Source organism: Geotrypetes seraphini, chromosome 14 (genome assembly GCF_902459505.1).
Source record: "Geotrypetes seraphini chromosome 14, aGeoSer1.1, whole genome shotgun sequence".
In the NCBI taxonomy this organism is placed as follows: Eukaryota; Metazoa; Chordata; class Amphibia; order Gymnophiona; family Dermophiidae; genus Geotrypetes; species Geotrypetes seraphini.
The window spans coordinates 43,377,000-43,404,119 of NC_047097.1; the positions used below are offsets into that span (position 1 = coordinate 43,377,000).

General features: G+C 43.2%; 1 long non-coding RNA gene across 1 annotated transcript; it reads left to right on the forward strand.

The window, feature by feature from the left end:
* The first annotated feature begins 3,754 nt into the window (after nucleotides 1–3,754).
* On the forward strand, nucleotides 3,755–26,922 carry LOC117348027. Its single transcript, XR_004536894.1, has 3 exons — nucleotides 3,755–4,029; nucleotides 9,943–10,029; nucleotides 26,876–26,922. It is a non-coding gene; the product is annotated as an uncharacterized LOC117348027 (long non-coding RNA).
* The last annotated feature ends 198 nt before the right edge of the window (nucleotides 26,923–27,120 follow it).

Below are 27,120 nucleotides of genomic sequence, written 5' to 3' on the forward strand. Positions count from 1 at the left end.
TCTTGAAGATCGGTGTAACATTCGCCACCTTCCTGTCTTCCGGAATCTTTCCCAATTTGATTGACAGATTGGCTATTAGTTGAAGCAGTTCAGCTATGGTCCCTTTCAGTTCCTTGATGACCCTCGGATGGATGCCATCCGGTCCCGGGGATTTATCGCTCTTAAGCCTATCAATCTGCCTACATACCTCCTCTAGACTGACCGTCAATCCTGTCAGCTTTCCGTCTTTGTTTCCAGCATATAGCCTGATGGGTTCCAGTATGCTGCGTACATCTTCTTCGGTAAATACAGATGCAAAAAAATGTGTTCAGTTTGTCAGCGATTGCTTTGTCCTCCTTTAGTGCTCCCTTTATTCCTGGTCGCAGGGCCAGGAAGTGACATCAGAGTGAAAGCCAATGCCAGTTGTTCTCTTTTTTCCAATTTAATTTCTGTCAGATGAAAATCCAAGTTTGCAAAGATAAGAAGATCCAAATGGTAACAAAGCTTTGATTGTTTTGTTACTCAAGCTAGGATAACTAACTGCATAAAAAATAAAATTACTTGCCGTAGAATGATGTTTACATGCCATAGAATGATGTTTGTCTGGCGGTTGTATCCTTATTCATGCAGACGCTCATAACATTGAGCAGACTCTTGTGAATGCAACGTACAGGTAATCTTTTCTAGTGTATACTTCTTGTATGAAGGAAATTTTTAAAAATAAAGTAAAATTCGTGCACATCCAGAATCTCTTTGGCACACAGTTGGAGAGACACTGGAATAGCGGGGTGCTTTTATCCAGGTAGAGTACGTGTTTTAAAATATCGATCTAACAATTGTTAACCCAAACAAAATGCATCAATTCTGTGAGGAAAAACATGACTTCCAATCCAGAGTATTTAATGTGAAAGATCACAGGACACAGTGAACCAAGTATTGTGTTAGTTTTTCAACCTCTATATATGACAATTGATATAAATCTATGAGAGGTTCCATTACTTTGTTTCACTGCAACTACATATTCTAACAGGGAATGTTTACACAGCAACAGGAAACGATGATTTTGCAGCTACAGCGAAGCACATTCAATCATCCTGCCCCCATCACTCCATTTCATGGCATGTGGCATTAATCTGCAGGGCTGAAGCTGGATAATTTATGAAAATCATTTCTTCATTTGTTTATATATTTAATGCACCTTTTTTTATCCTGTGCTCTCCTCCTCATTTGCTTTTCCATCTCAGAGCTGGTCTCGATTTCTCCTAATTTATAAAGCTTTCAAATTACATTTAGATTAGTCACTACAGTGACAGTGTCCATGCAACCTCAAGCTCTTGTGGATCCTGGCAAAAAGATTGTGTCTCCCTGCCACCAAAAGGTTGGGGAATTCTCCAACATCCAACATCCAACATCCAACATCTCCAGTAAGACCCAAACCTAGGTCTTTCACATGACAGCACTGCCATTGAACTACTGGGTCATCCTTGTATATTCCTTTCATGGTATTGTACACTGTGAGCAGTGAAGCAGTCATGATTTTCTATTTTTTATACAATATATAGATTCACACGGGAAATCTTGGATTCGATTTTTTAAACACTCTACTTTGGAGGATCATTTGATATTTCATAAGATATTCAATATCTACTAATACTTATCATTTCTATAGCGCTGCTAGACGTACGCAGCACTGTACATTAAAATATTGAAGAGACAGTCCCTGCTCAAAAGAGCTTACAATCTAATCAAAAAGACAAACAGGACAGGTAGGGCATTAGAGAGTTCTCAGGCATGGGTAGGAATGGGGTCTACCTCATTGAAATGGAAGAGCATATTGGACCGTGCCCTGTTCCACCCTGGGACTGCCCCATTCTACCTCATTTCTGCCCAGGTCTACCTCATTTCTGTCCCCAGCAACACCCCCCACCAACCCAGTCCCACACAAACCTCGTCTCTTTGGGCCAGGCTGGATACACTCAGGCCCCGCTCTCAATCAGCTTTTCAAAACCCCGGACAAAGTGGGTTTTGAAAAGCATCTAAAAGAGGACATATCCGTGGAAATCCAGACATCTGGTAACCCTACCTAAGCTGGCCCTGTTTGAAGACTGTGCCAGTGCTTCCTCTTCCCATGCAGGCCGTGACGCACTTCAAGGTGTTGTTTGAATCGGGAGTGCTGCATACTCTGTGCGTGCACAGCTCAAGCATCACATTGAACCACACCTCAGGGAAGGAGGAAGCATCCACAAAAGAAGGTTGGAAGCTCCATTGCCTTGGTACTCCACAGCAATGCCTTTGGAGGGTCGACCTGGGAGAAGGCAGAACTAAGGGGAGATAAGAGAGAGAGAGATGCTGGATGGAGAAGAGACAGGTTTGGAGAGGCTAGATCACCTGAGGGATGTCCTGCTTTGGGCTATCAAGTACTGCCCTGCATGAAAGATCAGTCTGCCCCTGCTTCTGATGAAAGAGCATACAAAATTCATGCTAAACAGGAAGAAAAATTGCTGTTCTAATCCTCGTGTCATTAACATGGAAATGCATGCTAATGAGCTATATATGGAATTACTTCCCATGCAAAGAACTGTACTACAGGGTTAGTGCAGTTAATTTTCCTTACCTCGGAACTGAAAATTTACATTCATCTCCAGAGATGAAATAAATCTTCTGAAGGTTAAGTTTTAAGATCCACTGATTTCAGCAGAAGTTCATTTAGCAGCTAACGGTGGAGCAGAGTGCATACAAGTCCCTGAAGCAGGAGACGAAACAAAGGCTTTTGTTGGACTTCATTTTCAAAGCTGAAGCGAGCCGTTATTCAGCCAAGTTCACTTCAGAGTTATTTCTGTATAGTGATTTGAGTAATATAAACATATTTAAGTTTCACACTTTGGAAATTGTTGACATTTTTAGAGTGTTTTCAACCTGTGATGTTTGATGGTTGTGATGGTTTCTAGTTGTAAAATGCCATACTCAGCATTGTCTATTAGTTTTTTTGTCAGCAATTAACGTGAATTTATTTATTCAATTTTCTATACCGTTCTCCCCAGAGAGCTCAGAACGGTTTACATGAATTTTATTCAGGTACTCAAGTATTTACTCCCTGTCTGTCCAAGCAGGCTCACAATCTATCTAATGTACTTGGGGCAATGGGGGGATTAAGTGACTTGCCCAGGGTCACAAGGAGCAATGTGGATTTTGAACCCACAACCTGAGGGTGCTGAGGCTGTAGCTTTAATCACTGCGCCACACACACTGTTCAGTTTATAGTGGACTGTCTGACATAACACTGAAGTCCTCATAATATAATATAATTAAAATCGATTTTATATATATTTGATTCTCAACCGTTTGATTCTTAGTATTTTTGAGGGAAGGGTGTCATTTTGGCCCTGAATTATAAATGGGACCTAGCAGCTAGGCACTGCTCGTTATGGTTGTCAATCATCCATTAGGCGCTATTTGTAGAATCGTACCTAGCGGCACCGAATTCAACTTAGGCACCAGTAAGCATTATAATGTTAGGTGCTAGCACATGAGGTCAGGGTTTTCTTGGCCTAATTTACTGGCATCGGCATCTAACCGACACCCTTAACTATGCCTATTTATTTGGGTAGATAAGGGAAGGCGTCATTAGTTACTTCTGTGTAGAATGCCTCCATGCAAGGGGGGTGCCATCTTGGTGGGGGTGCTGACACCCGTCCTCCTCTCCACCTCCCCTCCCACTACCGCATGTGCAACGCCCTTTCCCTCCCCACATACCTTTATTAACATTCCAGTACGAGCAGCAACCTCAAACCTGCTGCTTGTGCCAAGAGAAAAGACCTGGCAGTAGAAATCACTAAGGAGCTCTTATATAATGGATAACCATTCTATTTCCTCATTTAATCCTACTGGAGCTAGCGATTTAAGTCTAAAGATTAAATGCGGAAATAGTCCCACATTGTTATTATCGGTGATGTCAGACGTTCCATTGTGGGCGTCAGGGCCAGCTGTATTTAATGGCACTAATTCAAACCGCGGCCATGTTTGTAAGTTTGACACAGGCTCCCTCAAATGGTTAAGTGACTTATTTTGCATTATAATAAAGGCAAATATTCTGTTGTCAGTTAATTCTTGTTATATATATGAAAAGTTAAGGAGTTGATATATGAGCAGAGTGTATTTTATTGTAGTTTTCCCTCGACCCTGAAGAAAAGTTTCATCTGAAACTTGCATGTCGGGAGAGGTGAATGAATAATGAAGGACAGATTACTATAAAGCTAAGTGGCGTTCTTCTGTTTTTTATATTGAAAAATACTGATTATGAAGGACAAAGAATTAGATTTAAATTAGAATAAAAAATATAATAAAATAATATGAATACACAATAAAAGTTGGACCGACGAAGAGGTTAGCAACCGGTAACAAGTTGTTGTTTCTGGTTACATTGAGCTCAAAACTAAGCCGATGTTTTTGAGTGTAGCTGCTGAGATCTTTGTCTAATTATGTGAATTGCTCTATAAATATTTTTTTCCCTCATCTTTAAGATTTAAAAGTTGAACGATCTAAAGTAAAGCATTTGAAAATTGATTGATTGATTGATTTATATTATTTGAGCCAAATGACTGTCAATATATCTGTGGCATTCCAGGCATTTTGTCTAATATGTATTTAGAAATGTCTCTTCTAGTTCTGCCATGACGGGGTTTGCATATTGTGGTGCCTTCCTGGTACCCATAGCCTTGCCCATGATTTGCAGATAGATATCATTATTAAAGCAGAAATAGCTGTGAGTTAGAATGAATTTGATTATGCTGTAATAGCTTCTGGTGAATGTTAGAGGTCCAGAGTAGAATGTTTTTTAGGAATTTTTCACATGCAGCAATGCCATCTGCATGGGGATGTTGAAATATAGCGATTATATGTCCATTGTGACTAGAAGTGCGCCAGGTGGTAACTGCTTGATATTATATAATTTGTTCAGGAAGTCTGTGATGTCTTGTATGAAGTTCTTTGTCTTCTACACTAAGGGGCTGATTCTACAAACGGCTTCCCAGTTGTAATCGGCGGTAGGCGACCTACTGCCATCTCACCAGCCAATCGGGACACTTTTTTTTTTTAAATCTATGCTGCGAAGGAAGCCTACAATATAGGCATCTGACTCATGCCTATGGAGGCATCTAGGCATGCCTACCAATACCCAAGGCCAGCATGGGTGTGGTTTCCACCGAAAGTGGCTTTGGGCATCCGTAAGTGTCCATATGCATTTCCGTAGGCACGAGACAAATGTAAAATGCTGGCCTACATTTAAGGCATCTTTTAGAAAAAAGACGCAATTCTCTAAAGGACCGCCAATGCGTGATTGACACGCGATTGGTGGTCACTTCTTAGGTGGCCGCCAAGATGGGCGCCCTTTAAAGAATCAGGCCCTAATGGTTTAGGAATCCCTTCTATAAAGCCAGATATTTCTTCTGTGAGTACGCCAAAACCAGATACGAAAAGCAGTGTAGAAAATTTTATCTGTTTTCCCTATGTGTTGTTTAATAGTCAAATCCAGACCCCTAGACCCACCCGCAGGCCCGCCCAGCTCCACCCATCCTGCCCCATTACACCCCAGTCCCCATCCCCAATCCTGCTCTAGCCTTCCTAGTCCCCTCCCCCTCCCCCTGCTACCTGCTCTCGTCGGGCAAGAGGGTATCCGCTGCCCTCCTGCCTGACGCAATTTCAAGGAAGCTTTTCAAAACCCAGACAAAGTGCCGGGTTTTGAAAAGCCGTCCTGATCCCAGGACATGTCCAAGGAAATCCAGACGTCTGGTAACCCTACCTGTATTCAGATTTTCTATTTTGACTAAGCTCTTTGAAGCATTGTGTAGTGAATTATACAGTCCTAGAGATATCCTCTAACAAAGCATTATTGTTAAAAGACAGAGTCAAGGTTTGCCATATACACAGGACAGGGCAGCAGCATGTTATTTATAGGTACTAGGAGAAATTGCCCTAAAACTGAAAACATGCTGAGTTGTTGAAAGCTATGTATTTTTTTTTCTTATGGATTTCATGGAACATTTTTTAGCACTTATTTTTGAAGTCGAGAAGATATCATTAAGAAAGGCCACTAGTATAATCGCTAATAGCCATAATAAAATGATCAGCTTTGCTTGCGGTGCTTTCCGACATGGATAAAATTCTGTGCACGTTATTCAGCTGCCAGGAAATGTCAGAGAAAATGTTCTACTGGTGGAAACTCAGGGTTAGCATTAGGACAACGTATTAGAGAAAATGTCAATTGAGATGTAAAATTGAAAATGTTAGGCAATTTGGATTTAATGCTAGATATGAGTATTAGACAAAACTTGGGCAGAAAAGTGAAAGAACCTGCGCCACAGGTGGGCCCGGGTGGGCACAGGCCAACCCACAACAACAGGACCCACAGTCCCAGGTGGTCCTTCCAACTTTTTCCAGGTTGCCGAAGGCCTTATGCCAGCCCATTAGGTTTCCTGCAGTAGAGCAGAGTTTTAGTAAGGGCGCTGTTTCTGAGCATAGGGAGGGAACGGCAAGTGGCTCGTTTGACTGTATTTACATGCAGTCTGCATTGATCTTCAGTGCACACGCTGTTCCCTGCACTCATGCCCTCTGAGCATGTGTGCAGCCTAGCACTGGAACTGGTCCAATACTAATTGCCTCTAGCACTGGTGTTAGGTTCTGAACATCAGTCTTTTAGTGTGGTATCTATTGTATCATGTAATACAAGTACTGGCTATTAATAAAGGAGCCTGGAAGAACCTGTGAGTATTTTGATTTAGTGGGAAAAAAGGTGACTCTGCAGTGTTCCTTTGACTTTAGGATTCTTCTACTGAAGTCAGTGAAGGAATATCAATCAGCATTTCTGACAAGCCATAAAATGCTTAAGGCCTAAATTATATTATTCAATAAATTTAGGAAATGTGCAAGACTGTAAATCATTCTGTTGATTTTCCTATTACAGAGAGGAAGCCTACTCTGAGGTTTGATTAAAAGCTTAGCAATTTGAAATACATTCACACTTTCTGATGCCAGAAGAATTCATACATTTTAAGTTCGCTTATCATTTCAGCCCTGTTGGAGAAATTTTCACGCAAAATGTATTTTACTGGCTTGGACAAATACAGTGGAACCTTGGTTTACGGGCAAAATTTGTTCCAGAAGCATGCTCGTAAACCAAAATACTCGTATATCAAAGCGAGTTTCCCCATAGGAAATAATGGAAACTCGCTTTGATATGTTCCCCTCCCTCCCCCCCCCCCCGCTCGCAAAGGCCCCCCTCCACGCGAATCGGCACCCCCGCCCGAACAACTTGAACTTACCCCCCCCCCGTCTGGCACCGGCAGGCAAACCACAGGACGTGCTGGTGCCACTAGAAGATCTTCCTGCCTCTGCCGGCCTTGAGCATGAATTTCGGCGAGAGGGAGAATTAGAAGGCCTTGAGCATGCGCAGATGCATGCTCAAGGCCGGCAGAGGCAGGAAGTACTTCTAGCGGCACCGGCACATCCTGTGGGTTGCATGCCGGTGCCAGACGGGGGGGTAAGTTCAAGTTGTTCGGGCGGGGGGGTGCCGGTTCACGTGGGGGGGGGTGCTGGTTCAAGCGTGGGGTCTTTGCGAGCGGGGGGAGTGATGCCAGTTATTGGGGGGGGGGTGCTCGCAAATCGAGTCAACACTCGGTTTTGCGAGACAAGTTTTGCGAGAATGTTTTGCTCGTCTTGCAAAACACTCGCAAACCGGGTTACTCGCAAACTGAGGTTTGACTGTAGTTTTATCCTGAGCTAGAAAAATCCCATTAGAGGGTCCTGCACCATACAAAAACTGTAAACAAAATCCTTTCTTATGGAATAAAGAATGACATGGGGACAAATTTTTCCCCGTCCCTGCAGAAACTCATTTTCCCATCCTGTCCCGGAGAGTTCTTTTCCTGTCCCTGCCCCATTCCTGCAAGCTCCATCCTCATCTGCACAAACCTCAAACACTTTAAAATCATAAGTGTTTGAGGCTTGTGTGGTTAAGGCAGAGCTTACAGCAGGGGTGTCAAACTCAATCACATAAGGGGCTGAAATCTGAAAAAAAGGCTAAGCCGCGGGCTGAATTTTTAATTAAGATATTAGGGGTCCTTTAATTAAGGTATGCTAACCGATTTAGCGCGCACTAAGGCCCTGATTCTGCAAAGTGCATCCCGATTGTAGGCAGCTGTAGGCGTCCTACAGCTGTCTAATCGGGAGGCACATTTTCCAGGCAGGCCCTCCGGGAGCCTAGGGAGACCCGCAAGACTGCCTAAGCTCACCTAAGGCTAGGTGGTAGCCTTAGGTGAACCTAGGTGGCCCTACGCATCACCCTAGCAAAGTGGGAGATGCTTACAATATAGGCTAGCAGAATGCTGGCCTACATGGTAAGTAGACGCGGCCACTGTACATTATCAAGGCAAGGAATCTCCCTGCCACGATTCGTATAGTGGCCGCAGCTATGACCGCCAGTCTCCCCAACCCCCCCCACCGACATTCACGGCAGGAGGGTGCCCAACCCCTCCTGCCGGACCCCTCCCCCAACCCCCACTCAGACCCCCCCAACGCTATTGGAGGGGTCTTAGGTGCATGGGCCAATCAGGCCCTAGGATCCTGTAGGTTGGGTTGGGCAGGGGAGGGGCAGGCCCGCCTCATTTGGACAGAGGCAGGCCAGCTAGCCAGACGGTGCGAAGACCCATCCGGCCAACTTGAAGGTAAGCCCAAGGGGGGATTCTGGGATGAGGGTTTCATTGGGGGGGGGGGGTCCAGCAGGAGGGGTTGGGCATCTCCTGCCAGCAATTTTCGTGGGGGGCCGTTGGGGGGGGTCTGACAGGAGGAGTTGGGCATCCTCCTGCCGGCGATCTTCGGGAAGGCCTTTGGGGGGGCCGGGGAAGGCGGTTGGGGCATTGTGTTTGGGGGGGTCGTTGGGGGGGTCCAGCAGGAGGGGTTGGGTACCCTCCTGCCAGCAATCTTCGGGAGGGGGAAAGTTCTTTCGGCATGAGGGGTTGGGCACCCTCCTGCCAAAATCGTTGGGGGGAGGGGAGACTGTCGGCCGTAGCCACAGCCACTATACTAATCGCAGCAGGGAGATCCCTTGCCGCAATTAAGTATAACAGCCGCGTCTAAACAAACCCGATTCTGTAACCGGCGTCTGCAACATGGATGTCGGTTACAGAATCGGGTTTACTTTGAGCAGGTTTTGTTCCGATTCTGTATAGATCACCCGGGACAGGCGTCCTATATAGAATCCAGGCCTAAATGTGCACCTTAATAAAAGGACCCCTAAGGAACTAAGGCTTAGTCTTAGTAGAAGTATAGGGTTACAACGTCTCCAACCCCACACTGGCTCTATGGTGTAAACAAAATAAATAAAGTAATCACAAAACTGAAAATACAATTATTTTTTCTACCTTTTGTTGGTCCCAGACTCTGGTTGTCTTCTTATAACTCCCTTGCCAGGGTCTCCTGCCCATTTGTCGTTTTCTTTTTTCTCCGTGCTAACCATCCATCTTCCATCTCTGTCCTCTCTTTCCATTTCCCTTCCCTCCCCCGGAGGTCTGGCATATTTCCTTTTTTTCATGTTTAAGTGTTATATAAATGGGATAAGTGGTATATAAATAATAAAATATTTAACATATAAAAAGGTTTTAATAATTTTCTAAAATGAGAATAAGAACTTGCAGTGAGCAGCAAAGGCCATGAGTCTCTTTCCCAGTTTGCAGCTTGAAAAGATAGTAACCGATAAAGATAACTTTTATAAAGGCTACCTCTTATGGTAGTGAGTGAAAATGATACGTTGGTTGTGTAGGAAGAAGGCTCTTTTAAAGATACTTTTAAAAAGATGAGTATTGTGATCTGTGGAAGAGTTGTATTGTCTTTCCAATGCAGCCTTGCTATACAAGTACAACTAATGATGTTACCCATTATTGAAGTTTTTTTTTGTCATCTTTCTCTCTCAAGGCATACCATTAAATAAAACAGCATGAGGAGAACTCAGTTTGCCTTTTTGGCAATAAAAAGGACAAGAAGACAGCTAGTTAAATAAAGGTAACAAAATTGTTCCCATACAATGAGTCCTGCTGTGGGCTGGAATATATGTAATTGGGTTTTGGGTTCCAGGCAATGAATAAAAAAAGACAGGAGAGTTTACAAAAATTTTCTCATGGGCTGCTTTGTGGGCAAAGCAAAAGCATTAACAGAGGGCCTACTGTGGTTCTGTTTCTTGCATACCCTGAAGTTTTGCATTTATTTTCTTTCTGTGCTGTACCGATTACTTCTTTCAATACAGTACATCTCCCGAATAGCAGATAAAGGTCAAGGGCTGTTCCATTATAATTTAGTTATTGCATTTATCGATAGTCATACTTTTTTTTCAGATTTAAATAGCATCTCTCTTTCAAACATGCTTTTCATATGTTATATAAATTTAAAGTCTCTGAAGTAGTAGGTGGTCAGCCCTGAGAACATGGCTTAATAGGTTTAATGGCCTTTGAGACAAAAGGAGAACACAGTCAGTAAAAGTAGAAGAAAAAAAAGAGGTTTCCATGGTTCTTGAAAAAGCAGCTGAAAAGGCAAGGAAAAGAGGTTAGCCTTTATAAACTATAAGGGATTGCAGAAAGATGAAGTCAAGAAACAATATCTGGAAAAGCTAAGGGAAGCTGGTAAAGGAAGGCAAAGATGAAAATGGTTTCTAAGTATTCCTATTCCTTACCCATTTCCATTATTTTCACTCTTTCTTTCCCTCTATTATACAGAAACATGCAAATGTAGAAAATGATAGCAGATGAAGACCATATGATTTATCCAGTCTGCCCATCTATACTAAATATAGATTTACATTCCCTTTCTCTCCCCCAGAGATCATCTAATCTAATCTAATCTAAACCTTAGGTTTGTATACCGCATCATCTCTACATAGTAACATAGTAGATGACGGCAGATAAAGACCCGAATGGTCCATCCAGTCTGCCCAACCTGATTCAATTTAAATTTTTTTTTTTTTTTTTCTTCTTAGCTATTTCTGGGCGAGAATCCAAAGCTTTACCCGGTACTGTGCTTGGGTTCCAACTGCCGAAATCTCTGTTAAGACTTACTCCAGCCCATCTACACCCTCCCAGCCATTGAAGCCCTCCCCTGCCCATCCTCCTCCAAACGGCCATACACAGACGCAGACCATACAAGTCTGCCCAGTAACTGGCCTAGTTCAATCTTTAATATTATTTTCTGATTCTAAATCTTCTGTGTTCATCCCACGCTGAACTCAGTCACAGTTTTACTCTCTACCACCTCTCTCGGGAGCGCATTCCAGGCATCCACCACCCTCTCCGTAAAGTAGAATTTCCTAACATTGCCCCTGAATCTACCACCCCTCAACCTCAAATTATGTCCTCTGGTTTTACCATTTTCCTTTCTCTGGAAAAGATTTTGTTCTACGTTAATACCCTTTAAGTATTTGAACGTCTGAATCATATCTCCCCTGTCTCTCCTTTCCTCTAGGGTATACATATTCAGGGCTTCCAGTCTCTCCTCATATGTCTTCTGGTGCAAGCCTCCTATCATTTTCGTCACCCTCCTCTGGACCGCCTCAAGTCTTCTTACGTCTTTCGCCAGATACGGTCTCCAAAACTGAACACAATACTCCAAGTGGGGCCTCACCAATGACCTGTACAGGGGCATCAACACCTTCTTCCTTCTACTGACTACGCCTCTCTTTATACAGCCCAGAATCCTTCTGGCAGCAGCCACTGCCTTGTCACACTGTTTTTTCGCCTTTAGATCTTCGGACACTATCACCCCAAGGTCCCTCTCCCCGTCCGTGCATATCAGCTTCTCTCCTCCCAGCATATACGGTTCCTTGCTATTATTAATCCCCAAATGCATTACTCTGCATTTCTTTGCATTGAATTTTAGTTGCCAGGCATTAGACCATTCCTCTAACTTTTGCAGATCCTTTTTCATATTTTCCACTCCCTCTTCGGTGTCTACTCTGTTACAAATCTTGGTATCATCTGCAAAAAGGCACACTTTTCCTTCTAACCCTTCAGCAATGTCACTTACATACATATTGAACAGGATTGGCCCCAGCACCGAACCCTGAGGGACTCCACTAGTCACCTTTCCTTCCTTCGAGCGACTTCCATTAACCACCACCCTCTGGCATCTATCCGACAGCCAGTTTCTGACCCAGTTCACCACTTTGGGTCCTAACTTCAGCCCTTCAAGTTTGTTCAACAGCCTCCTTTGAGGAACTGTATCAAAGGCTTTGCTGAAATCCAAGTAAATTACATCTAGCATATGTCCTCGATCCAGCTCTCTGGTCACCCAATCAAAAAATTCAATCAGGTTCGTTTGGCACGATTTACCTTTTGTAAAGCCATGTTGCCTCGGATCCTGTAACCCATTAGATTCAAGGAAATACACTATCCTTTCTTTCAGCAACACTTCCATTATTTTTCCAACAACTGAAGTGAGGCTCACCGGCCTGTAGTTTCCTGCTTCATCCCTGTGACCACTTTTATGAATAGGGACCACATCCGCTCTCCTCCAATCCCCAGGAATCACTCCCGTCTCCAGAGATTTGTTGAACAAGTCTTTAATAGGACTCGCCAGAACCTCTCTGAGCTCCCTTAGAATCCTGGGATGGATCCCGTCTGGTCCCATCGCTTTGTCCACCTTCAGTTTTTCAAGTTGCTCATAAACACCCTCCTCCGTGAACAGCGCAGAATCTACTCCATTTTCTCGTGTAACTTTGCCAGACAATCTCGGTCCTTCTCCAGGATTTTCTTCTGTGAACACAGAACAGAAGTATTTGTTTAGCACATTTGCTTTCTCCTCATCACTCTCCACATATTTGTTCCCAGCATCTTTTAGCCTAGCAATTCCATTTTTTATCTTCCTCCTTTCACTAATATATCTGAAAAAATTTTTATCTCCCTTTTTTTACATTTTTAGCCATTTGTTCTTCCGCCTGTGCCTTCGCCAAACGTATCTCTCTCTTGGCTTCTTTCAGTTTCACCCTGTAGTCCTTTCTGCTCTCCTCTTCTTGGGTTTTTTTATATTTCATGAACGCCAACTCTTTCGCCTTTATTTTCTCAGCCACTAGGTTGGAGAACCATATCGGCTTCCTTTTTCTCTTGTTTTTATTGATTTTCTTCACATAAAGGTCCGTAGCCATTTTTATTGCTCCTTTCAGCTTAGACCACTGTCTTTCCACTTCTCTTATGTCCTCCCATCCTAACAGCTCTTTCTTCAGGTACTTTCCCATTGCATTAAAGTCCGTACGTTTGAAATCTAGGACTTTAAGTATTGTGCGGCCGCTCTCCACTTTAGCCGTTATATCAAACCAAACCGTTTGATGATCGCTACTACCCAGGTGAGCACCCACTCGAACATTAGAGATACTCTCTCCAGATCCAATATCGCTTTTTCCCTTGTGGGTTCCGTCACCATTTGTCTGAGCAGAGCCTCTTGAAAGGCATCCACAATCTCCCTACTTCTTTCCGATTCCGCAGACGGAACATTCCAGTCCGCATCCGGCAGGTTGAAATCTCCCAACAGCAGAACCTCCTCTTTCCTTCCAAACTTTTGGATATCCACAATCAGATCCTTATCAATTTGCTGCGATTGAGTCGGAGGTCTGTAGACTACACCCACGTAGATAGAAGTTCCATCTTCTCTTTTCAGAGCAATCCATATCACTTCTTCCTCTCCCCAGGTCCCTTGCATTTCGGTCGCTTGGATATTGATCTTTACATAGAGAGCTACTCCTTCACCTTTATGACCATCTCTGTCCTTCCTAAAAAGATTATATCCTGGTATGTTTGCATCCCATCCATGTGATTCACTGAACCATGTCTATGTGATAGCAACAATATCTAGATCTGCCTCTAATATCATAAGCTTGCAGATCATGAACTTTGTTGCTTAGACTGCGAGCATTTGTGGTCATCGCTTTCCAGCTATTTTTCAGCGATAATCTCCTTTTTCGTATGGATTTTTGTGTCGTTTCACTTTCCGTTGCAATACTAAGAAATGAGTTGCTGATATTGCTTATGTTGCAGCCTTTACTACTATCACATCTTTTCTTTTGCCGGGGGTGGTCTCTATAATTGTCCTTCGTACATACACCACCCCCACCTTCTAGTTTAAATGCCTAGAAAAATATTGTCTAAATTTCTCTGCAAGGAAAAGCTCTGCAAGGTAAAGCTCGACATCTGTGCTTGTCCCATACTTTTTTTGAATTTACAGTTTTTGTGGACCATCCCATGCATCCACCAATGTTTTCTTGCATTACTTCAGAGTCTATCTCCCTCCACCTCCATTCTACGGCTCATCATTCCAGAACTTCATTTCAATTGAAAGAGACCCAACTCCTACGCATATTAATTTAAATGTATCCATCAGAGCTCCTTTACCCTTCTGTTCTTCCAAAATATATGTATTGAGATATTTAAGTCTGTCCCAGGATACTGAAGGTTTGATGAGATTTCGTCCGTCGGGCACTGCAAGACCATGCCGAAACCAATAATGTAGAGGCTATGTGAGCAAACCTGAAATCTACCCTACATGAAGCAACAAATCGCTATATAAAAACAGTAAGCAAACGACGGAGAAATAACAGACCCCAGTGGTTCACTACAGAAATCTCGGACCTTGTTAAGAAAAAGAAATAAGCATTTGTTTCCTACAAACAATCAGGAAGAGGAGAAGTAAAATAAAACTATCTGGCCAGGTCCAAAGCTGTCAAAACGGCAGTCAGAGAGGCCAAGCTTCGAATAGAAGAGAATCTAGCAAAGGACATTAAGAAAGGGGATAAATCCTTCTTCAGGTACATCAGTGATAGGAAAAGAAACACAAATGGAATAGTACGCCTTAGGAAAGCAGACGGGACTTATGCAGAATCAGATTCCGATAAAGCCGAACTACTAAACAAATACTTCTGCTCAGTTTTTAACTGCGAGGCGCCGGGGACCGGTCCAAAGTTGTAAGCAAGGCAAAGATCAGAAGACCCATTCAGGAATTTCGAGTTTACTTCCAGCAGCGTCTACTGTGAACTATCAAGACTCCAAGTGAACAAAGCCATGGGACCGGACAATCTACACCCCAGGGGCAGAGCCGTTATCTGTGCTCTTCAATCTTTACTTGAGGGCGGGAAGAGTCCCCTTGGACTGGAAAACAGCCAATGTAATCCCACTCCACAAAAAGGGCTGCAGGACAGAGGCTGAGAATTACAGACCGGTGAGTCTCACATCCATAGTGAGTAAACTCATGGAAACACTAATTAAGCATAAATTGGATACGATAGTGGACGAGAAGAATCTACGGGATTCCCGCCAACATGGATTTACCAAGGGCAGGTCCTGCCAATCCAATCTAATTAGTTTCTTTGACTGGATAACAAGGAAACTGGATGTGGGTAAGTCCCTAGACGTCATGTACTTGGACTTCAGTAAAGCTTTTGATAGCGTCCCACGCCGCAGACTATTGAGCAAGATGAAATCAATGGGACTGGGAGAGACATTAACTACATGGGTCAGTGATTGGTTAAACGGTAGACTTCAGAGAGTGGTGGTGAATGGTGCCCCTTCAAAAACGTCAGAGGTGATCAGTGGAGTGCCTCAGGGCTTGGTCTTGGGCCCGATCCTCTTCAACATATTTGTGGGAGATCTGACTCAGGGGCTTCAAAGTAAAATCACATTATTCGCCGATGACGCCAAACATAGTAAGTGAGAACACTTTACCAGACAGTATGACGCAGGACCTACTTCTATTGGAACACTGGTCCTCGACTTGGCAGCTAAACTTCAATGCTAGAAAATGTAAGGTCATGAATCCATGCAAAACTTACACACTTAATGAGTTAGGACCAAGGCGGAACGTGATTTTGGGGTGATCATTAGCGAAGACATGAAGACTGCCAATCAAGTGGAGAAGGCTTCATCAAAGGCAAGACAAATGATGGGTTGTATCCGTAGAAGCCGGAAGCCCGAAGTTATAATGCCGTTGTACAGATCCATGGTGAGGCCTCATCTGGAGTATTGTGTGCAATTCTGGAGGCCACATTACCAAAAAGATGTGCTGAGAGTTGAGTCGGTTCAACGAATGGCCACCAGGATGGTCTTGAATGCATGTAAAGATGCATGTAAAGACCTCCCGTATGAGGAAAGGCTGAATAAATTGCAGCTATACTCACTCGAGGAACGTAGAGAGAGAGTTTAAATATAGAGACGTTTAAATATAGATAGAGACGTTTAAATATATCACGGGCCGCATTGAGGTGGAGGATGATATCTTCTTTCTTAAGGGTCCCTCGGCCACAAGGGGGCATCCGCTGAAAATCAGGGGTGGGAAATTTCATGGCGACACCAGGAAGTTCTTCTTCACTGAAAGAGTGGTAGATTGTTGGAATGAACTTGATTCAGGCCAGCAGCGTGCCAGATTTTAAAAGGAAATTGGATACACATGTGGGATCTCTAGGGGGGTAAAAATGGAAATGGGATATACATGTGGTATCTCTAGGGGGGTAAATTCAAGGGGATGGGGTCGTTAGAGTGGGCAGACTTGATGGGCTATGGCCCTTTTGTGCCGTTGTCTTCTATGTTTCTATGTTACTCACTCCATACCTCTGGATTGGCTCTATAATATTTATATCTTTTTGAAGGTATGGTTTTGAGAACTGTACGCAGTACTCCAAATTAGGTCTCAACAGAGACTTATACAAAGGTACTATGACCTCCTTTTCCTGCTAACCATTCTTCTCACTATGTTGGTAGTATGAAGCTAGTATGTCAATCATCTATGACCATAAATTATGGGCTCCTTTTACGAAGGTGCGCTAGCGGTTTTATCTCACGAACTTTTAAAATAAATAAACATCCTTCTATCTTTTGTCATCAACTTTTCTATCTGTTTGGTTGCTTAATATCACCAGATGCAACCACTCCCAATTCCCATGCATAGAAGTACTCCATCCCTATACTCTACCAAACTCTACTGTAAGGAATTTTTGTTAAGGGATATTACTAATTTTAGTTCTCATTCTATTCAGGTCTATTCATTTTTTATCATCAAATTTTTGTTCTTATTCTCATTAACAAAAACATCCCTGGATAAAAGTATGTGCTTCCATTTCTAGCTACATGGTTTGAGATAGGTGGTTTGAAGTGAAGCCCCAACATCTTCCATCATATTTCTGTCAGGCTGACAGCACAGATATGCCTGATCTCAAGGGCCAGTGAAGAAAAGACATGCCAGCACAGAGTACCTAAAATAATACCTATATCCACCCCACTATCTACCATGGACCAGCAAGGTAAATGATCCAATCCTCGCTGGCCCATGGTAGAAACCTCTACTGCAGCTTTGTAAAAGCCAGCGTTATTTAAAAAGCTTAATTGGTGCTGATAATGAGCAGTAATGAGCTCATAATTGGCAAAAATTAACATTTATTGGGTGGTAGAAATCTATGAGTTTCAGGTAGACATAGTTAGGGGCAGATCATGGGTGGATTTAGGGCATGTTTTGCATGTAGTTGCCTAAATTGGACTTAGGTGCTGGTATTTAAGTCAAGAAAACCCTGGCATTAATAGAAGGTGCCTAAGGTTTTGACACCTACTGGAGCCTAAGTCCAATTTAGGTACCACTAGGTATGAGTCTCTAAATGGCGCCTAACTAATGATTGCCACGCGCTAGATGCCGCATTCCTTTGCGCCTATATTTTAGGCATTGTTTATAGAATCAGAGCCTCAGTGTGCCATGGTATAGTGGATCAGAAAATTGGCAATTTAAACTGGCAGAATTTTGGCAGCTATCTCAGAAAAGCAGACCTGTATTAACGTTTACTTTCGTTATCTGCTAATCTCATAGAAAGTGGAAGTCTCACATTCTCAGCTGTCTTCAGTCTGGAGTTTGGGTTTCTGCTTGCTTTGATAGAGGGGAGGCTATTTATGTGACACCAGGGTCTCGCTCAAGCCTGAAAGTGACTGATTTATTTTGATAAGACACTTGGGGGTAAATTCTCTATTACTGCGTTTATTTTAGGCGTGCTTTAGGCGTCCGATGTAAGTGAATAATTACGGAGTTAAGGGTCTTAATTAGTGTTAATTGGGAAATAAACGACACATAGACGTCCCTAAGACGTAGTTGATAAACTGACGTCTATAGAAAGCATAGTCCCGTCTCCAGCTCTGGACGTGGGCATTCCATGGGCGTTCCGTGGGCGTGCCAAATGGGGACGCTAGATGAACGCTACCTGAGCGAGCAACTGCGTCTAAATATCGTGTATTATGTAGACGTAAGAAACCCTGGTCTAACTTGGATTTCAATGCCGTTTCAACTATCGTAATTGCGGCTCTTTGTTAGACGCGAGGCAGACGTCCGCTGTGTTTTTTCATCAATAATTCCAATAGTGAGTTTGAATAGGTAATTTTCATCTTTTCTCTGTCCTAATAAATATAATGACACCATAACAATGGAACACATTATATTGCCATAACAAACCACATTTCTGCCCAAACAATAATATAATTTACACATGGCTTTTACAACCCCCTTTTTTTTCTCAACAAACAGCACTGCAATCGGCTCTCTTTTGAAAGCAAAGAAAAAACAGCACACATTATCAGCACTTAAAAAGAGAATAAGATATACACCTTAACATTCAGCTTTCCTCATTGCAAAATGGAGGTCTTCAGTTGCACAAAACTGACCTCATTGTGACCTCATCAATCTGCACCTTCAAAGTAGTATGCCACAATTAAAAGATGTGCTGGGTGTAGAACTCACAACCTCTGGATGTTAGGAGCACAGGCTCCTAACACATAGGCTCCTAACACATAGAGCTACAGCTGCTTCTACTTAGGTCCATCTCACCACCCTTCCATATCATACTTGACTGAGCTGTCTATGCTCATTAGCGATCATATCAGGATGAACTCAAATAAGTTTAAGCAAAGGAATGCCTAAAGATTTGGAAGGTTTTCAAGTAGAAAACAAATATCAACTATGTATTAAAGAATTGCAGCACAAATGACGCTGATCGGTAAGGGCAAAAAAAACACCTAAACGGAACAGATTACTTACAGTCATATATGCATTAGTACAGTGCTTAGAATGAAGATTAGCGTGTGAGAAAAATGGAGCTCCACCTCACATGCATTCAAGCACACTTGGGAATATGGGTTTAGGGCTCAGTGAAAGCAGCGCTTTTAACCATTGAGCTACCACTCTTTTATCTCAGCCTACTATGACATTATAGCTAAACTTATTTTCCCTTAGCACTTCACTAAGATATGATATGACAAGGGAGCCAGCGGCATTGGAGCTGTAGCTCAGTGAGGAAAGGCACTCTCTACCAATCTTCCGGGCTTTGAGGGTTCAAATCCCAGCCTGTATTTTACTTGTGGCATATCTACCTTCCAGGTGCACTTTGATGATGCTTTCCACTTCTTATAGGAGTTGAATATAACATTACTGTACAACTTTGTTGTGTAGCAGAAAAATAAACTTTTACCCCTTCCATGCTAAGAATTTGAGTTCAACTCATCTTATATTTCTCCTTTTAAACATGGCATACTTTGTTAGTTTTTATCATGGTAAAGTATACATTTCTGAAATGGTGAAGAAACAATAATATACAACTGCAGTGTTTTGTCTCACCAAACTGCTATAAGCACAAGAAAGCATTACTAGGTCAACACGGTAATGCTCCTGTTCTGAGCTCTGACCTCTGAAACTCCCTGGTTCGACTCCCACCTTTGCTCATTTTAATAAGGTCCTAGTTTTTTCCTATTAGCTCTTATAACAGGGTCTACATGGTGGACTTTGCCATTTGTAAGGTGCACATTTCCCTTTCCAGGCAAACCTATTTTCAACTTACCATGGCTCGGAGATACTTTCATTTGCTCCTAACTGGAAGCCATTCTAGTAGGGATGTGTTTCTTTTGATGCAATATAGGCATTGGCCAACAGCTATGAGTTAAATAAAACTTCAGAGGGCTTGGACAGGTGTTGAAGAATGATCCAGTTAGGGGGGGATGTTTTTGGTGGAGGGAGGGTGTTCAGCATGAGAGAGAACAGGTTGCATTAAATATTAGACAATGGGCTGCACATAATAAAAGCTGAAGCAAAATATTGATATGTAAAGGCAAGGCTAAAGAGTTACCAGGTGTCCTGGCTGAGAAATGAATATAAACTATTTGCTAACCTTACTCAAGACTTGAACCCCCTGATGTATGGAAAAGCCTTAAGGCATAGAGCTATAGAGGTAACTTTGTTTAGAACATAGAGCTTCGTATCAAAGCTGTGAAGGAAATGACTACAACGTCACTACAGCTGTATATGGCAAAACGACATCCAATACACATCCAATTAGATTTGAATCCTAACGGTTCCTATGATGTCAGCCGCTAATTAGGCGTGCTTAGTATATAGAAAGCTTTGGCACAGCCATTTTTCCTATGTAAGACCCCCCTCATGTGAGTTGGTGTTTGTGGTGTTCCGTTTCCTCAATGATGAAACTTTGTGCTATGACTTTGTGCTCCTTTATACTCCCTTCTACCTTTGACACTCCTCCCCACCCCCATTATCTGTATTTCTTTAGTTTATGGATTTTTCTGGGTGTTGGTGTGAGGGATTGTTGAGTGTTAAGTGTGGAGGGGAATCAATTGTTAGGGAAAAGAAGGGGCCAGGCCAGGTTACACACAGATGCCCACACCCACCACTCTCCCTGCTTTCATAATGTCATGGTCTGCCCCACCTCCATTTTCCATATCTGCAACTCTCCATGCAAGAAATTCGATTTCCGTTTTGGAGCCATGTTGCAAGGTGAAGACATCTTTTCAGGCTACTTGTAGAACACGTTCAAACACACCCCCATAGGACAGCCAATGAGGTGTGATGGGCGTGGTTAGGAAGTGGGACAAGCAACCGCACCCAAACGGCGCCCAATAGGCATAGAGAAAGTTTTCCTGCCATGCTGACGTCAGACGCTACATAGGCGTGCATGGGTATAAGAAGGTCCAGGTGAGCAGTGTTTCTTTTCTATTCTGTCCTATTGCTTATGCAGATGTTTGAGACTTTACTCTGTCTTAGTCTTTTTCATTTTTTTTCCTATCTCTGCCTCCCATTTCTCTCTATTCCACAGAGCCATTAACAAGCTACATGTCATTCTAATATGTTGTTTTATCTTTTCTAGAAGCAGCTCAGATAGTAAGTCCAGGTGAGAATGATATTTTGTAAGCTACTTAGGTGTCCTTATGATAGAACTATAGAAACCAACCAGAAAAACTGACTTCTCTTTATGGGTTTTCATTGTGTGCTATTGTTTATAATAGTTATTTTATTTCTGATATCTCCTACTCTCCATTCCACAGGGCTGACAAAAATGACTGAGAAGACTGATAAAGACCATGCTGGTAGAAATTTTGCTGGTAGAAAAATGGATATGTAAGTAAAATGGATGTGTTCACACATCTGAGAGGGTTTACTCATAGAGCTAAAATTAATTCTTTGTAGAATCAAATTACAGGCAAGTTAAAATCAGGTGAGGAATCAGGTGTGTACTAACTCATTGATAAAAATAGGTCGGGTATGTTGGGGGGGGGGGGGAACACTGCCATTCAGTGGACATCCAATCAGTGTACATGGTTCAGGTGGAAAACTCCTATGAGTGCCTAATGGCTGCCATTTTTAATAAGGAGTCTAAAGGTATGTTAGCACCTCTGTTACTTCTAGGTGTGTGTTCTGCCACAACTTCAGTGTTTAATTTTGGAGACATAGGTCTTTGTTAACAGTTTCTCTCTATTCTTCATTTCAGGTTAACTATGCTCATCACCTATGTGTTTGCCAGAGAGAGACCAGACGAGCAGCTCAGCACACCAGCTTGCACCTAGCCAAACAGTTGTAGGTGAGAATGATATATGGTAACCTTTATTTGCTTACTCTACTATTCTTCACTTGAGTCACTCTTCTGATGAGTGAAATAAATGTTCACAAAGCTAACATGTTTCACACTTCTATTGTTCTCTTCACACAGGTATCCTTGATGATTTTCAGGAACAATAGTAAATTGATAATGTTGGCCTCGTAGAACACCATGGCACGCATTCCTGCTGTTATATGCACACAAACTTTTTGTTTTCAGTTAGTCTATTCCCTCACATGAGTTCTAAACAGTAGCAGTGGAGGATTACAGGTAATATTAACCCACATCATCAGCGAGTTAAGGCTATTGCTTTAACAACTATACCACAGTGACATCTAAGCAGCTCAACATAAATGAGGTTAACACTTTGCTTCAGGGAAGGGAGGACAGATATGGACCTTGGGGGTTGAACCCCCCTGTTTGTGAACCTTGTGTAAACCAGCTTCTTCTCTTTTCTGTTTTCAGGCAACTGTAGTTGTTCCTGCAGTATTGTCAGATGGAGTTTTGTATTACTGAGAGCAGTGCAGCTGTGAGCATCTTTGTGGTTTCCACACCTGCTTAACCAAAATAGTGCAGCTCAAGAACCAGGAGGATAGATTGAGGTATCTGGCCTTTACTTCCATCACCTTCCGTGAAAGGAAGAAAAACCCACATGTCTCATTTGGATTCTCCTGGTGTGGAGCCAACTCTTACTAGCAGTAACCCTATTCCTTAACAACAAATCTACCAGAGTGACTTATGTAGCCATTTACTTTGGAACAGGGACTGGCTTACTTTGCACATCATAGCTGAGATGTCGTCATCTACCTACAGTTGCATATACCCTTGCATTCACTTGCTTTTTTCCTAGATTCTGCAATGATTTGACATCAGAGTGGCTAGCAGGTAATAGAATGAATGACAGACCCCAATAAAGATTGTCAAACTTTCTATATGTCACCTTGTTGTTATATTGAAAAGGGCCCATTCAGCAGTCCCTCCTGAACCCCTTTCTACCTTGGACTCTGCCCACTAAACTGCTGATGCTAAAACCACACAGGAAAGTTTAAACTATAAACAATTTTTTTATTAATATAGAAAACTTTTTAAAACGTAAAACTTTTTTTTAAATAACTATTTACATACACATAACACAGGGAAAGAGGGTGGGTGCCCCCCAAGAGCAGCTTGAGCTACCTCAGACGAGGGGGGCGGAAGAGGTGTAGTCATTGAGAGGGTGTATGGCTGCTGGCACCATGCCCTCTTTCGGCTACCAGCCGCAAGAGGGCATATTCCATCCTCTCCACACACCCTCTCAATACCTGCCCCCAAGAGGGCAGAGTAGGGCTCCATCTCCCTGCCCGCCCCCTCCTGAGGCTGGTCGGGCTGCTCCTGGGGGGGAACAGCAAGGAAAGGGGGTGGGATGGGATCAGGAACAGGAAGGGCAGGAAAGTGAGGGGGAAGGGGAAGGTCCAACAGGGGATGGTGGTAAGGGTCCTGGAGGTAGTGGTGGGGCAGGCGGTGGTGGTCCAGGGGGCAGTGGTGGGGCAGGCGGTGTGGGTGGCTCAGCAAGCTGCCATGGGGAATCTTCCTCTTCTTCCCCCTCCTCCTCCTCCGCCGATGACCAGGGCGGAGCCCCCTCCCTAACCTCCGGGGCCCAGGGTGGGGTCATGGGTGCCACCTCTTGAGGGGGTGCCTGTGCTGCTGCTTGACAAGAGAGAAATAGGATACAGTCAGATATGTCCACAACACTTTTGAACATGACATTCTTTACTACGTTATTTTCTTCAAATGCTAAAAGCACCTACTCCACTGTAAACATCAAAATGTAGCGTAAGTAAGTGAGGCAAGTAGAACACCATAACGCCATTGTGACATGATATCACAATAGCAGCTTTACTGCAGATTTTATGATTAAGAATGGTTTACAGCTACTCAAGCATTTTCATCTATTTATTCTGGTAGGCTGATCACAAAGATCACGCTGGACTCATTACTCACCGGCTTCAGTGAGCAATTCCTCCCTCACCCCCTCAAGGAAGGCCCGCTCCTGGCGCCTCAGCAGCCGCTCCCTTTTCCTGAGATCCTCAACCTGGATAATAGAAAGAGAGAGAAAGAACAGAGAGGGAGGGATATGATGAGTGCCATCTAGCACTGTGGCATAACATGTTTACTTAAGTATTGACTTAAGTATAAGCACATAAAAATGGAGTACGCTGCCCTCCAAGAGCCCCTATCCGCTTTGCTGCCTGCCTCCACCCCCTTCTGCCACATGTTTTACATGAATTTATTCACGTACTCCAGCATTTTCCCCTTTCTGTGCTGGAGGCATAGCTATCTCTCTACTGTACCTGGGACAGTGGGGGGGGGGGGGAGGGGTGTGAGGTGACATGGCCAGCATCACAAGGAGGAGTGTGGGATTGAACTCACAACCCCAGGGTGCTGAGGCTGTAGCCTATCAGCACTGCCCCACATTACAGCATGTCCTGGTGAGCTTACAATCATGCAGCAGGGGCAATAAAATAGTTTGGTCAGAAGGAGCAGCGTGGCTTGAAACCCCTGACGTCAGGGTACTGACGCTGTCACTTTAAACGTCATGCCACTATCTCCCTAGACCAGCAGATTGATACAGGAAAGGTGAAGGTATTTGAAATGACATAGCAGCACTTTAATATATTTGTTTTCCTTTGGCAAAGTTGATTTCAAGATGTTTCTATTACAAATGTGAAGCTTGTGACCCAAAAATTAGTTGTGTGCATGTTGTGAATGGAATAGATGCCTTCTAGGAGCTGAATTTGTCATTTGAAATCCTACTACTGCTCCTTTGGGATGTGCTTTAATTTCAGTATTCAATGTAAAAGATTTATTATGCACAATTGTAGTTTTTAAAAGGAATCAAGATTTACCCACAAAAACATGACAATTTGATTGAGACAGGTTTCCATCAACATTACATTTGACATGATTATTTGTGAGGGCCTGACTTGGAATACTTACTTCCCTGGGACATGAGGCTCTTCGATTGTACCGCCGGGTCAGGCGGGTCCAGGACTCTCTATATTGCAGGTATGTCCTGCGATGTCCCGGCATCACAAAATAGTGATGCTCGCGCACCAAATAGTGATGCTCGCGCACCAAAAACAGCCTTGCCAGGAGTTTACTGTCAGCAGTGCTGAAGTTGGGCTGTCTCCTGGCAGCCATTTTATGAGAAATAACTGCGTATGAAGAACAGGCGATTCTATGACGTCACAACGCAAAACAACGTGATGACGTTTTTGTGCCGCTTGGGCGTGCTTGTAGCGGCCGCTCCGCGCTACATCAACACTGTTGATTACATCCTAAACCACGCCGATATCGCTGTTATACAAAAAAGTATAGCAGAACGCTTAGAAGCTTACCATGTAAACCTAATGAAACTTCACCTCCCAATGACAAGTTATAAATTAAATAAATGAAGATTGGGAAGTGAGGTTCACATATTTTAGCTTAGCTATGCATGTTTGGGTGGGTGGAAAAAAAAAGAATATTATGTCTTTGGTAACCTTAGTCAGGACTTGAACCCCTGACCTTTGGAAGATACATGCAGTGCTTTTAAGCACTGAGCTATGTTGGGGATTTGGGAATGGGAGTCTCCAGAAATGACTTTAGGTACAAGCTTAGAAGCTTACCATGTAAACCTAATGAAATTTCACCTCCCCCCATGTATTTAGGTTCACACTATCTACATTTGAACAAACACAATGACAAGTTATAAATTAAATAAATGAAGATTGGGAAGTGAGGTTCACATAGTTTAGCTTAGCTATGCATGTTTGGGTGGGTGGAAAAAAAAATAATATTATGTCTTTAGTAACCTTAGTCAGGACTTGAACCCCTGACCTTTGGAAGATACATGCAGTGCTTTTAAGCACTGAGCTATATTGGGGATTTGGGAATGGGAGTCTCCAGAAATGGCTTTATGTACAAGCTTTGACAAGGGGTAATCATTGCAAGTATCTACAGGTGTATTTGATCTGAGAACACCCAATGAACGTCCAAAACAATTTCAAAATTCTAACGGCTTCTATGACGCTACTTTATGGTTAGGGTTAGGGCTAGAGTGAAGTAGCTCAGTAGCTCAGTGAGTAAAACGCGCTGTACCAATCATCCATAGGTTGTGAGTTCAACTCCCGGCTTGTCTTACTTGATTATAACATGAGGGGTTTATGCTGCAGGAGTGTGTTGTTGGGGTGTTGCAGGGGTGTCTAGGATGACAGAGAACAGTCACTTGCATTTTCAACAACACATTTGAATTTCTTAAGACGAAACCTTAGTGAGCTGGGGGAGGGAGGTCACCGCAGTCTCGCGCCTCAGATGAAAAGGTTCATTTTTTAGGGACCGTGTAAGCTGATCTGGGACATTCTTCAGCGACTCGGAGCCCTCCTCCCGGCTGGGCAGAAGGAGGAGGCTTTGGCGGTGGTGGTTTTGGTGGTGAGTGAGGGCGGGAGGGGGGAGTCGCCTGGCTGCTGCATCTGCACTCCTGCTGGCCACAGACCTACTGATCACAGAGCAGAGATCACAGAAGCACGCAGGTATGTGCGCATGCGCGGCTAGGGTTTTATTATATAGGATATACACCTATCGCATCTCATTTTCATCACAAACACATTAACGAGACTATACACAATACATTACAAAGTTGAGCTTGGGTTTGATAAAATAAACAGCATAATTTTGACTCTGTATTTATTGAACCATACTTAAGAATATGGGTGTTGCATCCATGACAACGGTGCTTTACACCATTGAGCTACCAGTCTTTTGCCTCAACTGACTGTGATATGATAGCTAAGTAGAGTATACTTTAGCACATCACTAAGGTATGCTATGACAGGGGAACCAGAGACACAGGTGTAGGTCAGTGAGTAAAAGCACTATATTGATCATCTGTAGGTTGTGAGTTCAACTCCCGGCTTGTCTTTTACTTGTCTTTACTTGTCTTTTACCTTCCAGGTGCACCTTGATGATGTCACAATGAAATCAGCATTGTGCTGCTTGCTACTTCCTCTTCCTGTGAACTAGAAGCCACATTCAAGTCTAATCTGTGTTTTGATTCTGTTTCTAAGTTGGGCCAGTGTAAGTTATGGGATTTACCTTTGTTCTGAAGAATGAGCTGATTGTTGCAATGTTTTAAGACCAGGAGAGTGTTCTTTCGAGCAAGATATCACTTCTAAACTATCCTCTCTGAAATAATGTCT